Source organism: Dipodomys merriami, unplaced genomic scaffold (genome assembly GCF_024711535.1).
Source record: "Dipodomys merriami isolate MVZ:Mamm:240054 unplaced genomic scaffold, mDipMer1.0.p SCAF_4, whole genome shotgun sequence".
Lineage (NCBI taxonomy): Eukaryota > Metazoa > Chordata > Mammalia > Rodentia > Heteromyidae > Dipodomys > Dipodomys merriami.
In genome coordinates, this window is record NW_027205603.1 from 69,547,642 (window position 1) to 69,574,892 (window position 27,251).

Here is a 27,251-nt window from a genome sequence, read left to right on the forward strand (position 1 = left end):
CTATGGTTCTTGGATTCTCAGTTTGGGTGCAGTTTGTTGGCCTTTATTGTGGTCTTGTTGGTTTTCTATGTGTAGGACATCTTTAAGAATCTTTTGTAGGGCTGGTTTGGTGGAGATGTATTGTTTCAATTTTTCTTTGCTGTGGAAGTTTTTTATTTGGCCTTCAGTTATGAAGGAGAGTTTAGCTGGGTACAGTATTCTTGGTTGATAGTTGTTTGTTTTTAGGGCATGGCATACATCATTCCAGGCTCTTCTTGCTTTGATTGTCTCTGCTGAGAAATCTGAGGTGATTCTACTTGGTTTCCCTTTATAGGTGATTACCCTTTTCTCCCTGACAGCTTTAAGGATCTTTTCCTTGTTCTGAGTTGATCCTGTGTGGATTATAATGTGAGATGTTCTATTCTGGTCTGGTCTATTTGGGGTTCTAAAGGCTTCTTGTATCTGTATAGGCCTATCTTTTTGCATGTTTGGGAAGTTCTCTGCTAGGATCCTGTTAAACAAATTTCCTAGACCATTAACTTCTGTTTCTAGGTGCTCCTCTACACCTAGTATCCTTAAGTTAGGCCTTCTGATGGTGTCTTCCAGGTGTTGGATAGATCTATCATATTTCTTGGACTTGTCTTGGATGGTTGTATGTTCTTTCTCTATAATATCTAGGCTGTCTTCAATCCCTGAGATTCGATCTTCTGCATGGTCTAACCTGCTGTCAAGACTCTCTACTTTGTTTTTTATCTCTTTTCCTTCTAATTGGTCAGCTTTGATGGCTTCAAGTTCTTTGTTGAAGCTCTGTTTTAGGTCTTGTATGAATCTCTTTACTTCCTTAATTTGGTGTTCAGTGTTTGTCCTCAAATCACTTAGTTGATTGGATATGGTTTCTTTGGACTCCTATTCCTTCTGTTGGGTTCCATTCAGCATTCCCTTTGTGGTCTCCCTGACTTCCTTCAGCTCTTTTTTTTGTTAATGGATTCTATGGATGCCTTTAGTGATCTTTGTGTGTTCTCTACCTGGTCTCTCAATTCCTGTATTACTCTTTGTTTAGCTTCCTCATGTTCGTGGGATTCCTGCAGTTCTCTTTGAGTGTTCTCAGCCTGCTCACGCCATTCCTCCCTTTCTCTTTGAGTATTCTCAAGTTGTTCACACAAATCCTGTATCAGTTTTTGAGTAGCTTCCTCACGCTTATGATATTCCTGTATAAACTTCTGGGATGCCTCCTCTCTCTCCCTATCACACTCATAGAGAGTCCTGTGTACATTGTCAAACTTCTCATTTATCATGTTTGCCACCAGTGTTTGTAGAGCTATTTGGGAACTCTCCTCTGGATTGTTCATTATCTGATCTGACCCCTGATTAACAAGATTGGGAATTGAGATACCCGAATTTGCCATTTTTCTTGTGTTTTTCCGGCTTACTCTGCCCATTTGAGATGAAGACAGCACCAGTTTTGTGCTAGAACACTATCTTATGGCAACCATCAACCAAAGTTTGCATTTGTACAGTCAATAGTTTACAGATACAATCTAGTTCAACAGATACATCTATTCAACATCAAACAACTATATTTTAAAGGACTTCGAACCACAGAAAAGAATTTGGAAAACCAGAAATTATTAGGATTAGGGAGAGATGTGGGTCAAAAATAGGAATAGATTGGTGTGGGGAGGCACAGGGAGAGTTAACTATGTCCTAATCACAGTGCAGGAAATGGGTTGGGTAGGATGCAAGTAGAGAGAGAGAGAAAAAAAAGAAGAGATGGATAGGGGAATGAAAAGAGACCAGAAAAAAAATAGAAACGTAAAAATTAATGTTATTATAGAGATTAAAAGACCATCTATTTAGAGAGGAATGTGAATATGTTGTGAGAAAGGGAGGGACATAGAGGAGATGTGAAAAACTTTCAGGATGGGAAAGGGAGAAGAAAAGATCAGAAGTTCAGTAGAGCTAGACAAAAAACAAAAAGATAATTATGAAAGAAAGAAAAAGAGAAAGAAGATAAGAAAAGAAAGGAAAACGCTCATTCACATATTCCTAAAATAAAAATTATAAGAGGAGAAAAAAAAAAGTTACTGGAAATCAATTATTTTTTCAGAAGAGGCAAAAATTAAAGATTAATAAAAGTTTTAGAAGAGAAAAAAAATTTATATATATATAAGGTAACAAAAAACAAAAAACAAACAAAAAAAGAATAGAAGAAAAAAAAGAAAAAAAAAAGAAAAAAAAAGTCCTTTGATTTTCTTTGGGGGGGGAGGGGTGGGGAGAATCCTGTATCTCCCTTTTGTCTGTAACCAGCCTTTTGTTGGAGTCTCTGGTCAGCTTGAGGTCCTGTGGCTTGATTGGTTTCTTAAGTCGGTTTGTTGGAAGAGGCAGAAAAATGCTCTGCTTTACCCAAGATTTTGAGATCCCCCTCCCAGGTTGGTTTTCTAGGAGGGTGATCTGCTTTGAGAATCACAAAAGAGGGGGATGCAGTGGTGAGGCTAGGTTCTGGGTAGAGTTGAGGCCTTTCAACAATCAGTAGCTTTTTCCTGGGGCTGTTTTGTGCAAAAAAAAATCTCCCAGAGCCCAGCCTGGAGCCGTTCTCAGGGATTCTGTTTTTCAATTGATTGTTGAGGCTGCTAGAGGGAGGGGCAGCCTCTGGCTCTGGTTACCCAGTGAGGGAAGCCACTCCAATGGCTGGCGCCTGAGCTGGGTGACTTTTCCCTGGATGGAGCCGAGTCTGGCAGGTCACTTTTCCGTTAAGTTCTTGTGACCTGCTAAATGACTCGTTTTATTCCAAGGCCTGGGTTGGAGCTGGCAGCTCCTCCGAGCTTTGTCGGTATCCAAGATGGAGATCACTGGTGCTGGGGGGGGGAGGGGTGGCCTTCCCTCCTCTGCTCCCTGAGAAGGAGTGAGGATGTCAGGCTTCTACTCACGCCGAGTCTTGGATCCTGGGTCGTCTCTGGTCTGCAAGCTGCAGGATGAAGATGTCCGCTCTTTGTTGGTTCTTGCTGGTGTTGAGTAGAATCCGCTCGCCCGCTGAGTCTGGCTCCTTCGTCCCGGACTCTCTGTGTGAGCGCTCAGGTATGGCCCCCGGCTGCGGTCTCCCCTGCTTGCGACCCTGCCGCCACCGCCGCGGTGGCTGCTGGCGAGCACTCAGCTGTGTCTTTTTGCCTTGGCTTCCCTCTCTTGTCTAACTCTCTGTCCTGTGATGGCACACTTGGTGTGATTCTCTGGCTTAGGACTGTTCATTGGAACTCTAAAACTGCTTTCTATTCGAGAGCTTGTTCAGATTACAGCTTCTCCCCACTTGTGGATTCTTGATTGGAAAAAATGTCACTTTTTAATAAAGAATTAGTTTATCAACCTAGGGTGTAAAATAAAATGGTCTGCAATGGTAATCTCTCATGCCATAAATCACTTAGGCCAAGCATATCCTCCTAAACATAGGCACATTCTCCTCCAATGGATCCCAAACAGGCCATTTGTCCTCAAGGCTGAAGGACAGTTGTTTTTTCAGTTGACTCCAGAGTGAGGTATGCTTTTTTTCTCCAGGTGTTAGTAGAAAAGTTCCCAGTATAAGAGTGTTGTGGAACCTGACATCAAGTGAGGACAAGGCATTCAAACTTCCTATCTTCTGCCAAGGGGCATTGTGCTCTTTCATAGGAAGATGCAACTTTCCCACATTGTTTGGAACCCATCACTCTCCTCTCTTTCTCCCTTTTCCTCTTCTCTCTTTCTTCCTCCCGCTCCTCATTCTCTCTCCCCTCATTCCCTCCTTTCCTCCTCTCCCTCTCATTTTCGCCCTCTCTTTCCTCTTTCTCCCTTTTCCCTTTGCTCTTATTTATTTGTTCAATTAATGTATTAATAATATGTTAGTACTCTTTTGTTAATTCTTCGAGTTTTTATTCGGAAGTTCTGGCACTATGTATACTTGGCCTCTGTAAACATCCATCAGGCTTAAGAATTTGAGTTGGGCCTGTAATTCTAACTACTCAGGAACCTGAGATTTGAGGATCACAATTCAAAGCTAGCCTGGGCAGGAAAGTTACTCAGGAGCCTGAGAGTTGAGGATCACAGTTCAAAGCTAGCCTGGGCAGGAAAGTCCATGAGACACCACATGCCAGAAGTGAAGCTGTGGCTCAACTCGTGGAGTGATAGACTTTAGCCAAAAAATCTCAGGGATAGTGCCCAGGACCTGAATTCAAGCACTAGGCCTGGCATAAAACATATTAAATTAGATCAATAAAAGTGCATTTTCCCTCTCAAGAGGTTAAACATGATATTTTCCTTTACTGAGGTTAGAAATAGGCTAGCTTTTCAAAATAACACCTCTGTCAATTTAATAAAATAGCTGTTTAGGAAAAAACAAATCTAATTTCTAAACTCCCATTGGCCCCAAGTGTCTTCCCAATGCAAACCAAATTGTTAACAATCTCTATTTCTAAAACAGAAGAGATACTAAGAACTTATCTGTGAGCTCAGTTTCACATAACTATTTTCTCTAACAGTAAACTAATTATTTTGAATTGTGAAAGATGGCCAAGTTATACAGTAATAACCCTTGGTCTCTGTGAATATATGGTTCCAACAAGACAGCACTGAGAAAAATTGAATGCTCAGGATATGTAGAATTCTGTACTGTATGGCAGATGCTTGATTATTTTGCCATAATGATGTTCAGCATCTGCTAACAACATCTGCTAACATCTTTTAACAGATCTAAATGGTTTCAATTTATCAATTAAATTAAGCACAATAACTTTTATCTTGGTTTTGGGTCAAGGCATTATTTTCACAAAGTTAAGCATCAAGAAACACTCAGGGAATCACCAACAATTTAAACACAGCTGGTGGTAACAGGACAAACAGAATTCTCCATATCAACTGAGGAATATGAAAATTTGGATTTCTTTTTGAAACATACTTTTTGGTCAAAATCCACAAACAAATGAATTCACTATATTGACATTTATGTTAACTGATTCTCATTAATGTGACTATAAAAATTTTAGGAATAATGAGTAGGGTAGAAAGATGCTCTGTACAAAGTCAACTTAACTTTAGAGATTCTCTTTAAAACAACACATATAAATTAGCAATAAATATTAAATATAAAAGTTAAATTTATTTGTCATGTGATAATATATCATACAAAAAATATAAAAATATTAAGGCTGACATAATGACCAAGTCATATATTGATAGGTCTTCTCTCAGAAACTGACATGTTTTAAGGAGACAAAATGTAATTTTTAAATATAAGTTTTATCAGCCACAGGGTAAATCCCACTGTGCAGATATTACTAGATATTTGTTCCCAATAAAATTTGAACCAGGCCACTTATATGCTATTTCAAAACTGTTACATCATATTCTATTTTCTTTTTACTAGAGGAAATGAAAACTCTTACTTTTAAAAACTATTATTAATGTAAATTAATTATACACAGTACTTTCAGACTTTCATTATGATATATACACATGTAATGCACTAATAGACTAGCTTGCACTTGTATTGCTTGCACCTTGTATTGATTTTTCATAATTTCTCTATTTTCCCCTACTTTTGAAACAATCTTTAGTACATTTTTTGCTATTTCCATCTCTCTCTTTCTCTCTCTATACATATATTATTTTGATCATATCCACCTCTCTTTCACCTTCCTCCCTCCAATTATCTTACTCCTTTCAAAAAGACAAACACTTTCTCAAAAACATGTTATATTGTTATTAGTTTATGTCTAAGTTTCACATACGACTATATATACATATATGGAGGTAGATATGATATTTCTCTTTCAGAGCTTATCTCACTCAACATAATAATCTTCCATTTCATTATTAATTTCTCAAAAAATTTCATAGTTTCATTGTTTCAAAATTTCTATTTAGAAATTAGGTACTTGAAGCTCAGCTTAAGAAACTTGCCTAAAAACACACACATTTAGAAATTGTACAACTTTTAGGTGTTATTCATTCTGAATCACTTCTTATTTATGTACATATTTAAAATTTGACTAACACATCCCTGGAAATGATATTTAAGGTCATGTCAGGTATACTTACACATGAAAATAAGTGGCAAAACTACTTTTTTTCCTTGCCTGGCCTTTAGCTTATCTTATATGAATTAAATTTTGACTATGGATTTCTGTCCTAATAGCTAATTCTTTTGAGAACATTATATTAATAATGCCTAGAGTCTAGAAATTTCATACTTTATATTGATCTTTGGTAAAAGTCAGGCTGGAATCAACATTTACATTCATACTGGAATTGTCATTTTTCTCCATAAAAGAATCTGTTGGAAATACTGGCTTTAGGCTATGGTTCATAACTTAAGTCAACTCTAGCATCAGCCTTTGTGGAAACACAGATCACTACATTGTTCCTCATGCTTATTAGTGTCTGCTTAAGTTACTGACTTTGTTATTTTCTTGCTACTCTGAAATCATATCCAAACACCAGGCTGTTTTATGTATTGACAACTAGTGTATTGGCATTTTTCTGGGTGGGTTCTATGTATGTAAAAATCAGTGATTAAAATGAAAAATAACTATTCATGTAGAGATCATTCTGAGCTCTGCTCTAAAAAAATTGTATAAAGCAGCAGATTTCAGGCTATGCCTTGTCCTGAGAATCTTCACTTTACAAAACAGCACTTTGCTCCAGTTAAGACAAATATTGAGGACAGCTGATTCTACATCTTGCTTATCCAGCAGAAACCATGAAACATAGAAGGTTACTTATACAAACAAATGCTACCACCTGTATACTTATCAAGTTAAACCAAGAACATATGGAGGTATTGAATTCACATAAGAAAAAACACTCCCATGAATTTATTAAATATACCAGCTCCTCATCTAGATCATATAAAAGAAGGGGCCCCTATTGTTGGTGTATCAACATTATACCATCCAGTGCATACATTACAGATTAATAGGTGATGAACTCCCATGTCTTTCCCTAAGGCTTCAATTTACACAGTCCCTCTGCTTGATGTAACCCACTCAAATTATCATCTATTCAGACCCATTAAGCCTAGGATTATGCCTTGCACCAGCATTACAACCTAAACTAGTCCCTTTAGAGGTCTGGGACAGGGTTCCTGATGTTACTATCTCTTCTAACCATGACTCCACCTTTGTGTCTCTGATCTTGCCTTTTAACAAGGCATTTTTTGAAACCTGTAACTGATTTAACCCTTTCTTAGCCATCTTGCAATCCCCATATCATTTTGAATTATAACATGTGACCTAAGAGTTAACCATAGTAAATAAGATGGAATAAAAAAAAAACTTGTTTGCCAATGGCTCATGGCTATTGAGCATAATTAAATGGCTGTCAAGCACTGACAAATTAACTCCCCCCAAAATCTGGTATAGCTTGTGAACTTATTGTTATTCAAAAAAGAATCTGACATTGTGGAAAGATATAATAAGCATGACAACCACAACCTGTGTTTCTGGAATAACTCACAGAAGACAATTCAAAACATATTGATGCACATATAGAATATTTGCATATCTATACACTTGTAAAAGGTTATTTGTACTCAGATATAGTTGTTATTTACATGATGACTACCAGGTACTCACCAGTGGAGCTCTATCACTCTGCTTTTAGGACATGTCTTGGTTTATTTACTGCTTGGAGACCATTGGCTATGCAATGTTTTTATTTTTGCCTTTGGCTTCATGGTAGACCTTTCAAACTGTGGCATTACAATTCACTTCATCTTGACTTAACTTTAATATGTCACAGATCAAATATCTAATTATACGCATTTTTGCTTCCTGTGATCTTGCACTGCTAGTCTCTTGTCAGCACCAGTTTTTAAATTGAATTCTTTTGGCACATGTGCCCATAAAAATTTACAGATTCTTGACCTGGAGGTTGGCTGTGAATTTTTAACATCTGGGTTTTAATCAAGAATTTAAATTTTATTTGTTATCCAAGTAACTTCCAATAGTAAATTTACTATTTTCTCTAGACAGCACTATGGAAAGGGACAGAGAAAGATAATTTTCTCTTGATCATTGATAGGAATAATACCAATCAGATACATATGAATAAGATTGATATTTTTGTCCTTCAGAAAGAGTAGGTTGGTGACTAAATTTTAAATTTGGGAGGGGGAATCACACATTTACAGAAAAAAAGTTTTTCTCTTTATTATTCCATGCTAAGCAAAAAACTTTCCTCATAGTCAGAGCATAAAGCGAGCATTGTTGAAAGAGAATTAGGGACTATTATATTACTTTAATATGTCTGCTTTTATTTTGTTGTATTATTTCAGAAGAATAGGGTTATTGGTTGATTGGTAACCAAGAAAAGATTAAAAACATGCATGTTCTATAAAAGTCATGTTTTTTATTCTCTTACAAAAAATTGCTTTCATCTTACTCATAAGGGTATTTAAACCTGATTAATTCTGACTTATGTGATAATATTTATTATTTAGAAAATACATGTGAGGCAACTCTTGTTAAGTCCAATCAGTGATTCCTGGGTTCTTGTCATGTGGCAATGTGCTCACTCCTGAAAAAAACAAAAATGACATTAAACGTGACTTTTCCAAGATAGCAGAAGAGTAAGTACCGGCCTTCATTTCCTCACAGTGGACCCAAAGTCCATTAGAGAATCTATAGCTAGGAATGGCTGACTCATACCCGTAACCCTCACTATTCAACATGCTAAAACCTTGGGGTTGAGGTTCAAAGTCAGCCAGTGCCGGAAACTGCAAGACTTATCTGCATTTAACCACCAAAAACCACAAGTGGAGCTGTGGCTCAAGTGGTAGAAGGTCAGAGCACCGGCGTCTTGAAAAAAAAATAGAAGTACAGCATCCAGGCCCTTTCAAGTCCCAATACCAGTACATGCGCGCGCATGCACGCCTCCCCACCCCCACATCTATAGCTTCTACCAGGTGGCACTGAGAAACGTGTGTTTAGACTATCCAAATGATAATACCAATGCTTCTCAAAACATTCTATGGAGTAGAAGGGGAAGTCATTCAACAAGGCCAGTATTCTGATACCAACACTGAATAAAAGCATTAACAAGAACAACAAAAAAAGGAAAATTAGAGGTCAACTCTTTTTTTTCCATTTTAGTTGTTATTATAAAGATGATATATGGAGGGTTTACAGTTACATAAGTCAGGTGATGAGTACATTTCTTTTTGGAAATTGTCACCCCTTCCCTTTGCTTTCTCTTATCCTCACTCACAAGTTGTATAGTTCATTTTTAACATAGTGTGTAGTATTACTGCTGCATTTGTTCACCCTTGTCCCTCCATTTCTGTGCTCCTCCTTCACCCTCCCAAAGACAGATAAATGAGCAAAAAGATAAAAAGAAAACAAAAGCAGCAATGAAAAACATCTTCCTGTTTCCATTTCCTGAAGTTAATTTCAATAAATATTATTTTATATGATCAGATGCACAAAAGTATTGTGCCTTTATGTTTCTCTCCTAAGAACATCCTCCTTTAGTCTCACTCAATGTGAATGCCTAAAGACCCAGTGTATTTCAGATCTAATTTTCACATGTAAGAGAAAATATCTGCCATTGTGGGAGATCAACTTCCTTCCTACAAAAGTCAACTGAAAAAAAAAATTTCTCAATGAAACAGTTGTAAACAAGATTTAGTAGCACATTAAAAAGATCATACAACATAATCAAGTTGTTTTCACTCAAGAGTTGCAAGGATAGTTCAATAAAACAGAATCAAGGACAACAATCACACATTTATCTCAATAGATACAAAAATAGCTGTTAACAAAATTTAATTTTGTGATGAAAGTCTGAAGAAACTAGGAGTGAATGAAATACTACTAAAATAATAAAAGCTATAAGACATAAACTTATAGGCTAATTAAGGGAGTAGTCAGAATATACATAACATGTCTTCATAATATTGACATTTTACATAATTATAGTTTGCGGTGACTCTTAATGGTTGAGATAGTACCACTGAAAATCACTTGTCATAAATCATTATAGCAGACATAACAAAAAGTTGGAGTATTAGCAGAAATACTGTGACAGAGTCATGAAATAAACATATGCTATTGGAAATTGACACTGATAGATTTTCTTAATGCAAGGTTCTCATAAAACTCCAAACTGTAAAATCCATAATATAGTTTTATAATTTAAGTGAAACAAAATGAAGCACAATAAAGCAAGGCCTGCTTCTAATGGTAGAGATTTGAAGCCTCAAATTAAGGTAGCAAGAAGATGATTGTGATATAGAATGTATTTATCTTCTTTAGAAAGGACAAAATTAGCGAAATGAGCAAATATTAGAATGCTTTTGGAAAGTCTATTCTGGAATCAGAGAGCTTCTGTAGAATAGTGGTTCTGAAAGTGTGGTCTTTGGAATATCATCCCATCACATTCATGAGAAAGTGATTGAAAAGCAGATTCTAGGGCTATGATAACACAAGTCCGAGACCTACTTATACTGAATCAGAAATTTTGGGACTGGGGTCCATACATTTGTGTTGAAATCAGATATGTATAGTGACATTCAGAGTATACTGCTGTAGAAAATACTTAGTCCGCAATGCCATAACAGAAGAGCTCTTTGCCTTACGGGGAATGGCATTTTACTTCTTCACATTTCTGAAGTCTGAGGAATGTAAAAATCATTGGCAGCTCTTGAAAGTCTTTTCACTAACATCTCCACATACTAGAAGAGAACAGACAACTAAACTCTCTATTTTTAATGTTTGAATCTCATGTTAAAAAGAGGAATTCTCATGGCCAAGTTACTTCTTAAAGTTAATTTTTAAAAGTCACTTCTACAAGACATTAATAACCATAAAACTATAAGAAACTTTTTTTCTATCAATCTGTATTTACTTTTATGTGGAAACCTTCAAAACCATTCTTTATAACAAGATTTTCCATTTCACTTCATTTCAAAAACCAAATGAAAGCCAAACCAAAGCCCATCTAACTGCTTTAGTCTTTCAGAAAGAAAAGTTAGACGAGTGAGAATTAATATACACTGTCACAGGTGCAAGTATTAAATGTCCCAAGAATTCCTCTACTGTGTGAATGACTTGAAAGTAAGAACATATTTAGGAAGAGTTTCCCACAATGTTCTTGTTACTATTACCTTTTCAATAAGCTGACTTTTCTTAATTCTATAATAACAGCTCTTGGGAAGCAATTGGGTTCCTTCTAAAATATTTCCTTTTTTTTTTCATTTAGTAGGGAGCTAAATGTCTATATACCTTCTCTAATGAAGACTGCTTGAGTATTTTAACTTGTATGATAAAGTTGGGCATTCATAGTGTTTCTCAATATACTCTGGTACAGGTTGATGTTTAATAAATGTTTGCTGAAATTGTAATTAAATAATTGTAATGGTATAAACCAAAAGTAATCAATGTCATAAATGATAAAAATAGAACCTGGGATATTTCAAAGAGGGAGAATATTTCCAGCTGAAAGACTAACAATTATTTCACAATAAAGATGTAATTTAAGTCAATCCTCAACCCTCCTTTTTTTTTTGTTTGCATGGGACTTGAACCCAAGGCCTGGGTACTGTCCCTGAGCTCTTTTGCTCAAGGCTAGCACACTACACTTTGAGCCACAGTGTCACTTCTGGTTTTCTGGGCATTAATTAACTCAGATCTCAGCTGAGATCTGAGTTGTAAGATAACAGGCATGAACCACCTAGCATTAGCTACCAATCCCTTTTTTTGAATGAATATAATCTAATTATACCTTGCTGGAAGTGCTAGCAGGCCTAGTGAATAATATCTTTCAATACACAGAGATAGAAAGTACAGGATGTATACATTAGAATTTCAAGTAACTCCACATTATAGAGCAGGGAATTTTTTGGAGACCAACCTTGTTAAAGAATGATAAACAATGCTTGAAGTCAGATTATGAAAGCATAACAGACCTAGAGTCTAAAGCTGTATTCTTTGAGTAAAAGAGAGCCATTTAGGCTTGGGTCAGGAAACTTAATGTTCTGAAATATTACAGTTCAGTAAACAAGTCAGGTTGGGCATACATTCAAGCCATTTATTTAGATGACCCAATATGACATTTCATGGAGAAAGAAAATCTAAAGTCAGAAAGTTTGGGAGGATTATCTAGGAAGTGTGGAGGGAAAACAAATGCAAAAGAAGAATTAAAAATATCTAGAAGTGGGCTGGGAAGGTAGCTCAGTGGTAGAGCGCTTGCCTTGCATGCCTGAGGCCCTGGGTTCGATTCCTCAGCACCACATAAGCAAAAAGAAAAAAGCCGGAAGTGACGCTATGGCTCAAGAGGTAGAGCGCTAGCCTTGAGCTGAAGAGCTGAGGGACAGTGCCCAGGCCCAGAGTTCAGGCCTCACAACTGGACCCCCCCTCAAAAAATAATCTAGAAGTAAGGAGGGAACATGTGTGTGAGGAATGGAATATAACTTGATGATTATGAAGTTATTAGTAAATATTAAGCAGGCAGTTAGTGAAAATGAGGTTGAGATGAAATCCTGTATGTAGAAGGGAAGGAATAGTGAGGGAGTATGAAACATTGTTCTTTGTGGCTTCTCAAATAGTGGGATGGAAGAGAAAAGAGCATAATTTGGGTTTTGAAGGCCAGTAAGTTTTGATTGACTCTTCTTTGCTTTCAAATAAGGAATAATGTTAGAAGGGAAGCTAAATAGTAGAATTTGGTCGATTTCATGGAACAGAAAGTGATAAAAGAGAGAGTGGAGACCTTAAAAAAAACTCCGAGAGTAGATCCACTCAAAGTTATAAATGTTAGAACAAGATTTTGGCAGAAATACAAAATTGATTCCTGTGTGAAGGCAGAAAAATTTGATAGTGAGGGACAAGTTCAGGGAGCTTGCTCAAGAGTGGCTTTTGTAGATGTCCTTGCTGCTAGATTAAAAAATAAATTAATTAAGTTTGGCTAGTTGAGGGAAAAACAGTCATCCGAACCCGTTCATTTTCCATGTTTTTGAAGTATATTCTTACCAAATCTGGCTCAGTTATAAAGTCTTAGTCCTGAAGTGATCCTGGATTGGAGTCAGCTACAATTTTTTGAAAGAAAATAGTGTGTCAAAGATGTAGCACACAAACAATTGTGCACAGATGTGTAGTTTTGCTAATAAAATTTTATTTCTTGTTATCTGATATAAGACTTATAATTTGAAAATTATAATCTGAATAGAGCTGCATTAAAATATTCTTTTGTCAGATACCTTAAAAAGGATATGTTTTGTTGTTGTGGAATATGAATATATTAAATCATTAATTCATTAACTTTTTATTTTGGAGTTTGATATTATTATTTTAAAAGCATTCCAACAGTAACACATTTGTCATCTTAACCACAAACTAAAATAATAAACTGCTTGCTTAGCCTTGTAAAAACTACCTTTAAACTTTTTAAATAAGTTTTTAATTGTGAAAATACTGTACAGAGGGATTACAGTTACATGAACAAGGTAATGAGTACATTTCTTATCAAGCATTGTTGCCTCCTTTGTTTTTCCCCTACCATCCCTTCCCTCCCACCTCCTCAGCTACACCCTCCACCCCCCATCTCTGCCTAAATTAAAAGTTTGTTTTTCAACATAGTGTCTTATACACCTCATTGTTACAATGGGTCAACCTTTATCCCTATTTAAACATTTTGTATTTTCCCTTCCCATCCCCAAATTATACCAACATCAAATATAGTGAAAACAGGGGTTATACTGTGGGGAGTAACATACAAAGCAACAACAAAGAAATCTCATGGTACCTTATAAATACGTTGGAAACAATAGCAAGAAAGAAAAAACCTCTTGTGTCCCTATCTTGGGATTCATTTCACTTAACTTCATCTTATCTGGTCATATATACATACCTTTGACCTTTTCTACTTGTCCCAGACATATACCAGTTATTGCAAATAAGGGAAACCATGGGACCTATTTTTCTTTGGGCCTGGCTTACTTCAGTTAATACAATTTTTTCCAAGTCTTTCCATTTCCTAACAAATGGGGCAATGTCATTCTTTCTGATGGAGGCATAGAATTCCATTGTGTGTAAATATATATGTATATATATATAGGTTTATATATATATATATATATATACATATACCATATTTCTAACATGGACTATACAGTTGAGGATCTGTGGAATAGACCACAAAATGCTCAATGAATCTTAAAGATTCTGGAAGTGCTCACAATCAGCTACTAAAACTGAGTGATTACTCTGATAATTGGTATTTAATACTCAAACCAATAAATTATGAAGTACTGTCTCTCATTGACTCCTTTACAAGGCAGTCTGCAAACGTTCTTGTTTCATTACTATTATCATTTTTGGGGAGAGTTTTTTTATTGTGAAAATACTGTACAGAGGGGTTACAATTACATGGACAAGATAATGAGTACATTTCTTATCAAGCATTGTTGCCTCCTCCTTTGCTTCCCCTTCCCATCCCATCCCATCTCTCTTCCCTGCCCCCACCCAAAGTTGTAAAGTTCATTTTTCAACATAACGATTTGCACATCTCATTGTTGCAATGGGGTTTAAATAGGGATAAATCCCTATTTAAATGATTTGTTTTTGCCCTTCCCCTCCACAAATTATACCAACATCAAATACAATGAAAGCAGGGATTATACCATGAGGGAGGGACATACAAAGCAACAAAGAAATCATCTTATAAATATGTTAGGAACAATTGTAAGAAAGAAAAAAAAACATTTGAATACTTATCTTGGGGTTCATTTCACCTAACATAAATTTATCTGATCTTTTCTGCTTGTCTCAGACATATACTAGTTATTGCAAATAAGGGAAACCATGGAAACTATTCATATCTCCTTTATGACTTCAAGTAGATCATTGAATCTTTGCTCTTCTTGGTGAGTAAAATGTAGCTGTAGATATGTTAATATGATCCAAGTCTAGATTTGCTTTTAAAGAGTGACTGAAATTTTTTTTAAATATTGCCTCTTATCTTTGGACATAATGCATTTCTTTTTGTTGATTTTTAGGAGTACTAGGACTTGAACTCAGGAAATTTCACTTGTTCGGCTTGTTTTCTCAGCTGGTGCTATAGCATTTGAATCACAAATCCATGCTAGTTATTTTGTGGGTAATTTTGCAGATGGAATATCACAGACCTTTTTGCATAGAGCAGCTTCAAACAGCAATCTTCTGAATCTCAGGTTTATGAGATTATAAGTATGAATCACCAATGCATGGCTAAGAAGGATATATTATTATAAGCCATTTACAAACTTTATAATAATTTATGCAAGTTCTAAATCTTTTTAATTTATAGCTCTGAGTATCAAAACATTGCTAATATGAATTTCATTTTTGCTTAAAACGTAAATGAGAGATTAAATTTAGATAGATAGATGTAACAGATAGCAAGGTGTTCAGTGTATGGAGAGACCTTAGAGTTGATTTAGTTCAATCTCTTTTTTCAGGATGAATATATGAATTAGATAATTTAAATGATTTATATCATACCATGTTCTACTGGAATGTTACACTACTTGGGTTGCATCTTAGACATGATACAACCCAGTAATTAGGAGGTTATCCACTTAGGAAAGAGGTCAAAGAGACAGTGTGAGGTCATAGACACTTAGTAGAAAAAGAATTTCAGGAAAATAGCAGCAGCAAATATGAAATGCTGCTAAGGGTCAAGATAGGAGACAATGAATGAATGATGACAAGTTCAAAATCTGGACCTCAGTAACTTTAAGCAGGAGTGATGGAAATAATACTATATTGGGATATCTTAAAAAAGAATTAAACAAAATTAAGGTAATTTAATTTTGTTTTAGCCACCACGGGTGTATACAATAGTTTACTTGTAGAATAGTTTAGTTGGGTAATGAGGTACCTATTAGAACTCTTTTGAGACCTTTTATTACTCTTTTGGATTAGAGTAGAGAGCTTTACAGACAGTAGGAACATGTACTTCATTTTTTGGTATTTAGGGATTTTCAACTTCCTCACCTTAACAGAATATGAAAGAAGAGTCGAAAAGCTGATATCTAAGTTCTTTTCCAAGTGTGCATTTTATAAGTTATACTAAGGTATTTAAACAAAGACTGAAACAGCTATTAAAAAGAAGGTATAAAATAATAAAAAGAATAAAATAATGGGAAAATTAATTCTATAAAGAGCAAAGGTGAGAATTTGCATACTTTTTCAAAGGTTGTCTTCCTTTTTATTTTTTTTACTATTTTAAAGTATTCATTTCTAAATATCTTTCTATAACTTAGCTTTTCACAATGCTTCAAGTTCTATTTTCAAATAAATACAAATATAAGGTATGTTATTGCAATTTTCCAAGGTTCTAAACTTTTATACCACTGGCGGATATTTTTAATCTGTATGTATCTTTTACCTCTGCATCTCTATGTTTGATCATGATCATGAAGCTTGAGTCACATGGAAAACGTCCACTAATAAATGGAATAAACTGAACAGGATTTTTTATTCAAAAGTATTTCTTCTATTCCTTGAGAATAATGTTCTTTTTTATTAATATCTTTAAGTAATGGTACAAAGGAATTACTGTTTAACAAAGCAGTTTATGAACACAATGCATCTTGATCAATGTCAGTTCTTCCAACATTCTCACCCATCCCTCCTAACCCATACTTTCTATCACTTTTCTTTCTTTCTTTTTTTTTTTTTTTGGCTGTGGGGACTGAACTCTGGGACTGGGAAGGGTCCCTCTTCAGCTCAAAGTTAGTACCCTACCACTTGAACCACAGCACCACTTCTGACTTTTTTCTGCTTATGTGGTGCTTAGGAATTGAACCCAGGGCCTCATGCATGCGAGGCAAGCGCTCTACCACTGAGCCAACTTCCCAGCCCCTATCATTTTTCTTAAAATTGTAGTACATACATTGAAATCTTGATGGCACTCTCTCTTTTCTTCCACCTGGGGATCATCTTCTGTGAGCATGTTTTCCCCCAAAAGTCTCTCTTTGTAGACTTGCACATCTAGTTTTCTCTTGGTAATTAAAAATACATAATACTTCACATATAATGAATTTAAGTGCTTATAATTCCCCATATCACATTTAATTTCTATATTGCTTCCATGAAGTGCTATTCTCATTATGGAGGAGATGACGGACTTAACACTATATCACAAGACTCATGGTCTTGCTATTTGTTTCCTTCCCTCTCATCTTACTTTTTGATTTCTACCACTTTTTGTTCCTTTTCTTCCATACCTGTCTCTACTTTTAAGGTTTTATTAACTATGCCATTCTTTCTGGTCATTTCCCTATTTATCTTTTCCTCTCAACTCTTATGTTCCTTAACCTAGGATTTAGCGGTAACCAAGGTGATTTCAGGGTTTGAAGGATAATGGTGCACACTAAATCTATTATCTCCACACATCATCTTCAAAAATCATAAAACACTGAGAGCATAAAGGACTTAATTGAATCGCATGTGACCTAAGTTTTCTGCAATATTTGGAAACAGAATTATTTCTATGTCTAAGTTGGAAGTACCTATGCCTAGTCACTCATCTTTCATAGTCATATGGATACATACTTATAGATTAATAAACTAGAATTATATTTATATATTTTGTGACAATTAAAATTTAACATTAGATAGGTCAGACAGGGCTTGGGCACAGTCCTAGAATCTCAGTAGTAAGGGAGCTGCTGATGGCTACATACATGGTGAGACACTGTCTAAAAATAAGTACATCAAATGAAATAGGTCAGTGTGGGAACCCTAAAGCACATCATCATTCTATTTTTAGAGTTTAGGAAAACAAGTCATAGAAGGTTGATTTCTTTCCTCAATAGTAACTACTACATCACAACCAAATCTAGCTTTTATTCTAATTTACTGCTCTGCACTGCATTCCCTGTATATGTGAGTGAAAACTGGTACATAATATACTAGGACTGTTTTTCAACAATTCAGGCTGAAAGCAATAGAGCTCTGATTAATTCTGTTACCAAACATACAACAATAACAACAAGCCAGTTATGAAGAACACTTAGTATATGCTGATAGAATGCAATTGTACTTCAGAGAGAGGTCATGGGAACCCTCTTTTAGTGAGTATCTGTAATTGCATCTATTTAGAGCTGAAATAGAATCAGAACTAACTTACTCAGTTACTACTTTACTTACCTACCACCAGCCAGAAATCTTTTCGTGAACAGCCTGTTAGAGAATGTTCCTGACTAAGATTTTGATTGGACCAATCAATCATCTTCATTTGATCTTTTGCAAGACATATTTAGAATGATGGATACTTGGACCACTTGGCTGATTGTATTGTTGAATAAAGGATTATGGTTTTCCTGTGGGTTTGGGGGCTTGCTTAAATAGTCTATTTTTTCTTTGACCCTTAAAATATGGTTCTCTGCCTTCTCCAATAACATTGTATATATCTGCCTTCTGAAAGGATAGATTATCCTTCAAGTAATTTTCAATTCCTTCATTTTTAAAGCATTTGTTTGATTTAGAAAGATAGTCAACTGTGAGGAAAGAAGATTTAGCTGTATAAGAGACAAGTAAGAAACTGATGGTAAGAATTATTAATATATAGATGTGAATACCAGGTTGAAATTGCTAAAATCTAGTAGTCCTCAGTACAGCACAGGCTATGGCATCATACCTCTGTATTTAAATTCAGGTTTCCATGCTTCTTAGCTGGGTCCTTCACAAGTTAGTTAACCTCTCTGAAACTCAGTTTAATCATCTGTAAGTAAGACAACGTAATAATATCAAACAAGCTGCTTTGACGCTTCCATGTTCCAAACATGTAAAGACAACACTATGTAAAATAGTTCTGAGCACACTGCAAATAATGAAAAAATAGCCTTTCTTTGGATGTGCCAATATAGAGATTGAAGGGCAATGCTATTGATATGATGTATACTCAGAGAGTTACACATTATCAAAGCTGACTCACTCCTGCATGTGCATTGCTTCCGGTAACAAGGATATTCACATGTTCTGACTTATGTGTAAGAAGAAATAGAGACAGGGAACAAAAGAGAGACCCCAAGAAGGCATGTCAATCCTCTCTGAATTTATGGAAGTGTGGCTGGTTGGAAAGGTCTTGCCTACCTACGGTCAATTTTGCAGGACTAATTTGTGCATTTCACTTGTTAAACTGTGTGGTTGTGGCAAGGTAGCAATTATGATGATAATGACGATGATGTTGATGATGATGATGATGATGTTAAAAATTCCTGTACCAAGATTTTGACAGTTTGCTTGGGAAAGGCTTAATTTTATTCTTTTACCTTGCATGATTCTTAATGGCAGACTAATTTGTATCACTAAAGCACTTTTGCTTGGAACATCAACTGTAACTTTGAAAAATTAATAATGGTAGTTGAATGTCCATTCATATATCTCAAATATATTTCTTCTACATATAAATTATTCTTTCTCGCCTTTCCAGAATTTTATACCATGAGCAATAAATGAAGGAGATAGTATCAAATTATAGCAGGAATAGACATTAAATGTGTTTGTTTTATTTTAATTACTTTCCCTTTTTCTAATAATGTGTGTGTGTGTGTGTGTGTGTGTGTGTGTGTTCATGTGAGGAAAGGAACCTAGGTAACTTGGGGAGATGGGTTGAGTTGGGATCAATGGGGGAAAATGATGGAAGGGGTAACATTGATCAAGATACAAGATACATTGTATTTATAAATTGCTATGGTGATTTAAACCCCTATGTCCAGCTAATTAAAGATGATAAAAATTAAAAAGAAGTGAAATAAAATAGTAAGAAGTTCTACAAGATTTTATTTGGTAAAAACATCATATCTAAATCTACTTAGCCTAGATGAAGGTTAACATAAATTCAGATTTGCAAAGCTATAAGAAGTGTGATTTTACATTGTAGACACAGCTATAAAATTTTCAGCTTTGAGCAAAAAATGCTTCATTTCTTTGATCATATCCATACCTATTTAAATATAATTCTTCACATAATTGCTTTTGACATCATTTATGGTTTTTTAAAATGATTTTTTATCAATCCAATAATATTTTGAAGAATACAATATTACAAGTATCAGTGTGATTCAATTATAGGAAAATATTTCTAAAATTTGTTTTTGTAATTAAGTCAAATTAGTTTCAAATTGGAAATATTCACAATTTCATGGAAATAAGTAAAACATACATTGTTATCTCATACATTGTTATCATCAGTCAGATATCATCTTTCTGGAATATCTTTCCAGATAGAATTCAGTACAGTTACAATTTATTCAGGTCTTCTATCTCCATTTAGTTAATTATCTTCACTCAATCACTGTTCAACCAACCCAGAGCATTGCTTTTCTTTGCTCCCATGACCCATGCAGTTACAAAGGCATTGATAAAACCACTCCCATTTGTAATCTATTGACCTGGACAGAAAAAAAATGAAGTGCAGTGGGACTTGGCTTTTCTTTTTTCTTTTTGTCAGTCATGGGACTTGAACTCTGGACGCTGTCCTTCAGCTCTTCAGCTCAATGCAAGTGCTCTACAGCTTGAGCCACAGCACCACTTCTGAGACTTCCTTTTTCTTTTTTCTTTTTATTTTTTATTGTGAAAATACTGTACAGAAGGATTACAATTACATGGGCAAGATAATGAGTACATTTCTTATCAAGCATTGTAGCTTCCTCCTTTGTTTCCCCTTCCCATCCCTTCCCATCCTCCCCCCGCCCCTCCCACCCAATCCTCTTTGCTCCCCCCCTCTCCCCACCAAAGTTGTAAAGTTCATTTATATAGCTACCAAAAATAATCAAAATGACAATATTGGTAGAGATAAGAACTGTCTCTCCCCTCCCCAAATCTACCTATATTTCTAGCTTTGTTCATTCTCTATGTATAATACTTTTTATCACTTGTATGTCACAATTATACTTGGAATTAAATATTAAGTTTAGTGAGATTAAAATAAAATTATGAATCACTTTTTTTTTACTCCATCTGTCCTTTGACAAGACTCAGACCATCCTATCTCAAAATAGGCTATCTTGGAATATTGAGTATTTTAAAATGAATCAAGAAATTCAGTAATTTCTAGCTACTTCTCTGACACTGGTTTTAATACCTACCAGTTTTCAAGCATCACCTGGAACAGATCTCTATCCTAGAGAAAAAGCATATTTATCTCTGAGGATGAAGGGAGGGAAGAATCTGAACAAATTGCTCTAAGTTCCTCACTTTATAACTGTGATGATACACTCCTGTTTATTCACACTTCTTCACAGCTGTCAACTTCTCCAAATTCTGCATCAAAAGATGCAAGTCTCAGCTGAGAGCTGATACCTCATGCCTGTAGTCTTAGCTACTCAGGAGGCTGAGATCTGTGGATGTCAGTTCGAAGCCAGGCTGGACAGTCTCCATGAGACTCTTATCTCCAATTAGTTACCAAAAATCTCGAAGTAAAGCTGTGATAAAGCAGTAGAGCCCTAACCATGAGCAAACATACACACAGACATAGACACAAACACACACACACACACACACACACACACACACACACACACACACAGACAGATACAGGTCTAGTTTCTTTGTGGTTATTCATATGATATAAAATTTACCCCAAATAAATAAGAATGTTTTCCTCCTGATAACATATTTTTAATAAATTATTTTGAGAAATATGTGAGGAGGATGGTGGAGGATAACTTTATTTTCAGTACACTTCCAAAAGAATGAAGAGCAGAAGCCATTATTCACTTCAATTCACTCATGGAACATTTTAAGATTGAATATTATGAGTCTATCTCATACTTAAATTCTTTAACGATCACAAGCCATATCATGTAGTTGTAAAGTATTTATATTTTTAGCTATATATGTGTGAATTGTGTAGGTGCTAACATTTCAAATGGAAAATGATGCTCATAGCAAGTCTATTTTCAAGTTTGAAAAAAATCACTGAGGATAAAATATAGTAGAAAATTTGTATTAATATATAAATGTATTCATTATATCAAAATTGTTTATCCTCTTTTTAAAATTCCTACTTTAATATCTTTTGCATCATGAATATCTGAAAACTGTAAAGCATTGAATACTCTCATTTTCTCATTAGCATTTTATTTCAAGAAGTTTCAAAGATAATCTGTCATACCATTGACTGTATAAAACATTTTTACCACATATTTAAGAAACATTCTTTGAACATACTCTTTTAGAAATGGAAAACTGTAAAAATAGTGAACAGAAGGGTTACAGTTACATGAGTAATTAGTATATTTCCTAGCGAGCATTGTTACCTCCTCCTTTGTTTTTCCCCTACCATCCCTTCCTTCCCTACCTCCCCAAATCCCCCCTCTCCTACCAAGTTGTAAAGTTCATTTCCTACATATTGTTGTGTACATCTCATTTTTACAATGGGTCTGTATCCTTGTTTCAGCATTTTGTTATTTCCCTTCCCCTCTCTAAATTAGAAAAATGTATATACAAGATGCGAGGCACTGGCATCAAATACAGTGATCTTGATTAAATTAACTAATAACATAATTTAGAAAACTGACTTATTAAGGGCTACTTTCCCACGTTGTAATGCGTACTTCTTCCTTAAATTTAAATGATTTCTGAAAGCAAAAGGCCCAGCATTAATTACTTTAAAGATGTAGCCATGAAGTGAGAAAGGAAATGTATATATACCTTGGTATGAGTGGGAATGATTTCCAAACCCTCTGTAGGTACCAAACTCCACTGCATTCAAAACCCTATAAGAAAATGGCAAACTGTTTTCATATAACCTACCAAACACTGCTATAGAACTTAAATCATCTCTATCTTGCTTATAATACCTAATATATCATAAACTCTGTATGAAAGTGGTTATACTCTATTGTTCAGTGACAAATGACAGGAAGAAAATCTACATTATCAAGTACATATGTACCTGGTTTTTTCAAACAAGTACATGGTTAGTTGATGGTTAGTTGAATCTGTGAATGCAGAACATCTGAAATTTTATACTATACTTATCTTTATTGTGGAAATTACCCTAGAATTAGACCTGAGATAATTAAGAATGAAATTAGAACTATATTTGATAGCACTTGGGGGTGTTTAATGTCAGAATTCAAAATACCACAATAATATTTAAGTATGTGTTGGCATCTTGGTATTTCTGTCAGCTTGAGCTTTTCAGATAAAAAAAATAATGTTTACAAACACATTGATTGTTTTTCTACTCACAGAGGTACAATACATTACTGGCTATTTATTGACAGAAAAAGAATCACTCACAGCAGATAGTACCATCAGAGGGCCTAGTCTACAGATGAATGTTAAATAATTTTATATGGTTATTTTCATAATCTCCTTATGGGGAATAGGACTTGAATCTTTATACAACTTTCAGAGGTGTTATTATTAGACTCCTAGAGTTGGTTATGTGGAAGAGTGGAGACCTCACAGAAGACATGATCTGTGATCTGTTTTGACAGGTAAGAATAGAGACAAGAGGACTGTCAGCTTTGGGTTAGGAAAATACTAGAAGAGTCAAAATGTATAAAAGGCAGAAAATTCTCAGATGCTATTATGTTGATATTATCATTCCTACTAAGTGCATCTGAAAGGAAAAACAACTTCAACAACAGTGACCATTTGTGAGAATCTATTTGAAGATCTGCCTGGACCATTAGTATGAAGAAAGAGTAAACTAGAACTAAGCGACCAGGTAATGAAATTACAACAATATCCCAGGAGAACTTTCAATTAGATTGGAAAAGTAGTGAATATGTTATAGAGGAACTGTATAGGGATGTTTTCTGATAATGACTTGTTTATGAGGGGTTGGTTGAAGGCAGAAAACAAACAAGCAAACAAAAAAAACCCTAAAACCCTTGGGTATTTTTGGCTATTGATTTGCTATTTCTGATATATGACAGTTTCAATGTTTATAAATAGTTTTTGAGACAGCTAATACTTTCCTAAAGTGTCCTTTTTGCTTGAGTATTTACCATCTTCTGGGCTACATACTAGGTTTAATTATTGCCAAACTCCTGTGTGAGGATATTAGTTTATTGACATTTCAATGCTACCAATAAGGAGACTAGATTAGAAATATTGGTGACTGTACTTGCACAGTACCTATCTGGGACTTCAAATTAAGTCGATTCCAAAGCCTGGGATCTGAAAAAAAAAGATATACTTATTTTTATTCACTTAAAATCATAATTTTGTTGACTTGTTCCTTTCATTTTCAGAACTGTGAACTTAAATCTCAATATAATGTGTGAATTATGATACATATCGCTCATAAGTCTGTTACAAAATGTTAATTTATCTAACAAAGAAATGCTAAATAAGAATTATTATCCCTCTTTCCTACTATTTTACAACTAGTGGCTTTTCTGAAAGATAAAATGACAAAGCTGAGCCTGGTAGTGCATTGCTATAATCCCAGCCCTCAGGAGACTGATGAAAGAGAATATTGACTTTGAGAAGGGCCTAGCTACCTACTGAGACCTTGTCACAACAATAAATAATCAAAATGAGACACAACAACAAAAAATCCACAAAGATAGAAATATGAAGTCTTCAGATTTGTTTTTCTGGTTTCTTTACTGAGATAGGGTCTCATTATGTATTCCAGTCTGACCTTGACCTCTCACCTCAACCTCCCAAGTACAAGGATTATAAGTATTCACTCTCATGCCCTCTTAGATCTATCATATTTGAAACAACTGATTTTACTTTAGTAGATAGTTGAAAACTTCTGTATGCACAGACTCCATTATCTGAAATGATCTCTAACTAATATCTGTAATTGGGGGACAGCATGAAATAATACAGAAAATATAAGACCACAGTCAGAAAAACTAGAGTTGAGACTTGATTGTGCCTTTATCGGTTGATATTTTAAAGAGAAACTAATTTCTAGGGACCTATTTGGTAATCAGTCCAAATTGATTGGATTGCAGTAACGACTTCCTCTTACATAGTAGCAGATCATTTAACAATCAGAGCTATATGAGAGGACTATATGGAAAATATGATGACAGTCAGGGTGAGAAACTTTAAGGGAGGATACAGAAGCTATTTGCTTCAAATTAGGAAGCTAAGGAAATAACTCTAGGTAGAGGTAATGCTTTGTCCAATTATTTAACAGAAGGAGGGTTTAGGCCAGGAAGAAAGCATTGGTAATAGAGCTAGCAGACAGCTAACTGGTATTAGCTTAGAGGTATCACTGAGAAGGGTGCTCTAGGCTTTTCATTTAGTCAAGTGTGATTAGAGTCGTTCTCAAAAAGGAAAAAAAAGCACAGAGTAGCTCTCAAGCTTTGATTTTCAGATCATTGTCATTATCATCACATAGGGATGTGTGAGGGCCTCAGCTTGCCACAGCTCTCTACCAAAGGGGATGATGACTGGCTTACTGTGGTGTCACCAGACTGGTAGGTCATCGTGATGCACATGCTAGCTTAAGGACCAGCAGACTAGGGAATTGGACACTATTGGCAAGAGATTTGTTTGTGAAGTATTTTCATGGCTTATGAAGACAGTTTTATATGTAGAGTATAAACCAAAAGTCATTTATTACATTTGGCTATGTATGTTAAAGTAGAGCAAAGGCTAAAAAGCTTAATCTTATTATCTAGGTATATAGTCATTTTTTTGTACTATTAGACCATCCCGTACTGCTTTTGTATTTCATTTTTGCTAACCTCAGTATCTCCTGGGGTTTTATTTTACATGCATCTTGAATTCTATCAATCAGTTTTAAAAACTCATGAGAAAGTATTTTTAGCAACTGCAAAATATTTAATCAGTTACACAGGCCATAATTTAATTTATCAACTTTTCTTGGGTATTCCGTTTTCTTAATTTTTAAAAGATCCTAAGTGATGAAAAACATTTGTACATATTTTTTTTCTGCAACTGTGCTTTCCTATAATAGATTCCTGGAAGTCATTATGTTGAGCACTTAGTCTGTTTATCTGAGTCTTTTCCTTTGGGTACCACTGCCACCTCCTCTGGCTACAAGGCCTGGCAAGGGTCCCAGCTTGGCCAATTAGGATACCCATTCATTTGACCACATACTTGTTTGGGAACAATTGTATTATCCAGATTATAGGCTACTCAGCTCATTGTACATTACAGGAGAGCCTGCTCTACTTTCCTAAACAAGATGAAGAAACCAGAGTGCACCAGAAATTAATGAAATTAGTTGGAAGGAACAGAAGTAAAGGCAGGGACGATCAGAATTGCCAATGCTTTCTCACCTTCTTTTTTGAGCACAAAGCACTTACAAAAAAATCTGCTTCAACTGGATTTGGCAGGCCTGACTAATACACAAGGCCTTGAAGAATGAGTGTTCATACATATGAACTCAGCGTTAAGTTTGAGAAAGAGTACTTAGCCTTCCTTTTTGAATGCATGTTATGTGTCTTCAATTATTTGAACTTTCTCTTCAAAATGCATAGTAAAGTTTTGTGATTTTTCTCCATCTGCAAGTAACATTTTCCTTATTTTCAAGCATTGTAATTTGCGTGATATTTGTTACTTTGAGTTGTGATCGTTGGATTAGAATTCTACTACTCAGTTAACAAATTATTCCAAACATTGAAGCTTAAATCAACACATCCTCTATTTTTCTTTTTCTCTTATTGTAGTTCTAAAGATCAAAAGTCCTACGAGGATCTCACTGGGCAAAAATTCAAGATGTCAGCAGGGCCATTTTCCTTCTGTAAGCTCTAGACAAGAATATATTTCTTTTCCTTTTCTAGTGCCCAGGGGCTGACCTATCACTGGCTATTGGCCTCTTTGATCTTCAAAGTCATCAGTGGCCAGCTCAGTCTTCCTTACGATACCCCCTCCCTGGGATCTGAATCTTTTGCCTCTGTCTTCTCCATTTACATTTGGCTCAGCTAAGATCAATTGTTTTTCTTAATCACCTGATAAGCAATTTTTTCCGCCTTCCTTGGTCCTTGCCATATAGCAATAGATTCAAGGTTCCATGGATTAAGAGGAGGGTTTTGGAGGAAACATTATTCTGCTTACCATATTCCTCATTGCACATATCAATTCACTAGTGATATATACAAATGTACAACTGGTTTCTGCTTTTGGAAGAATAATTCCCCTAACAATGTGTCTCTACATTCTTTTGGTATAGTCTCTTACATGTTTTGTAGCCATGCATTTGTTCCCAACACTCCCCTGGAAAGTTGGTTCAACGTTATCAGTTTACCCACCCTTAGTTAAGCCCTGGGATTAATTCACGATTCTCTTCAGGGCAGGCTTAATGACGTTCATGAAGTCTGA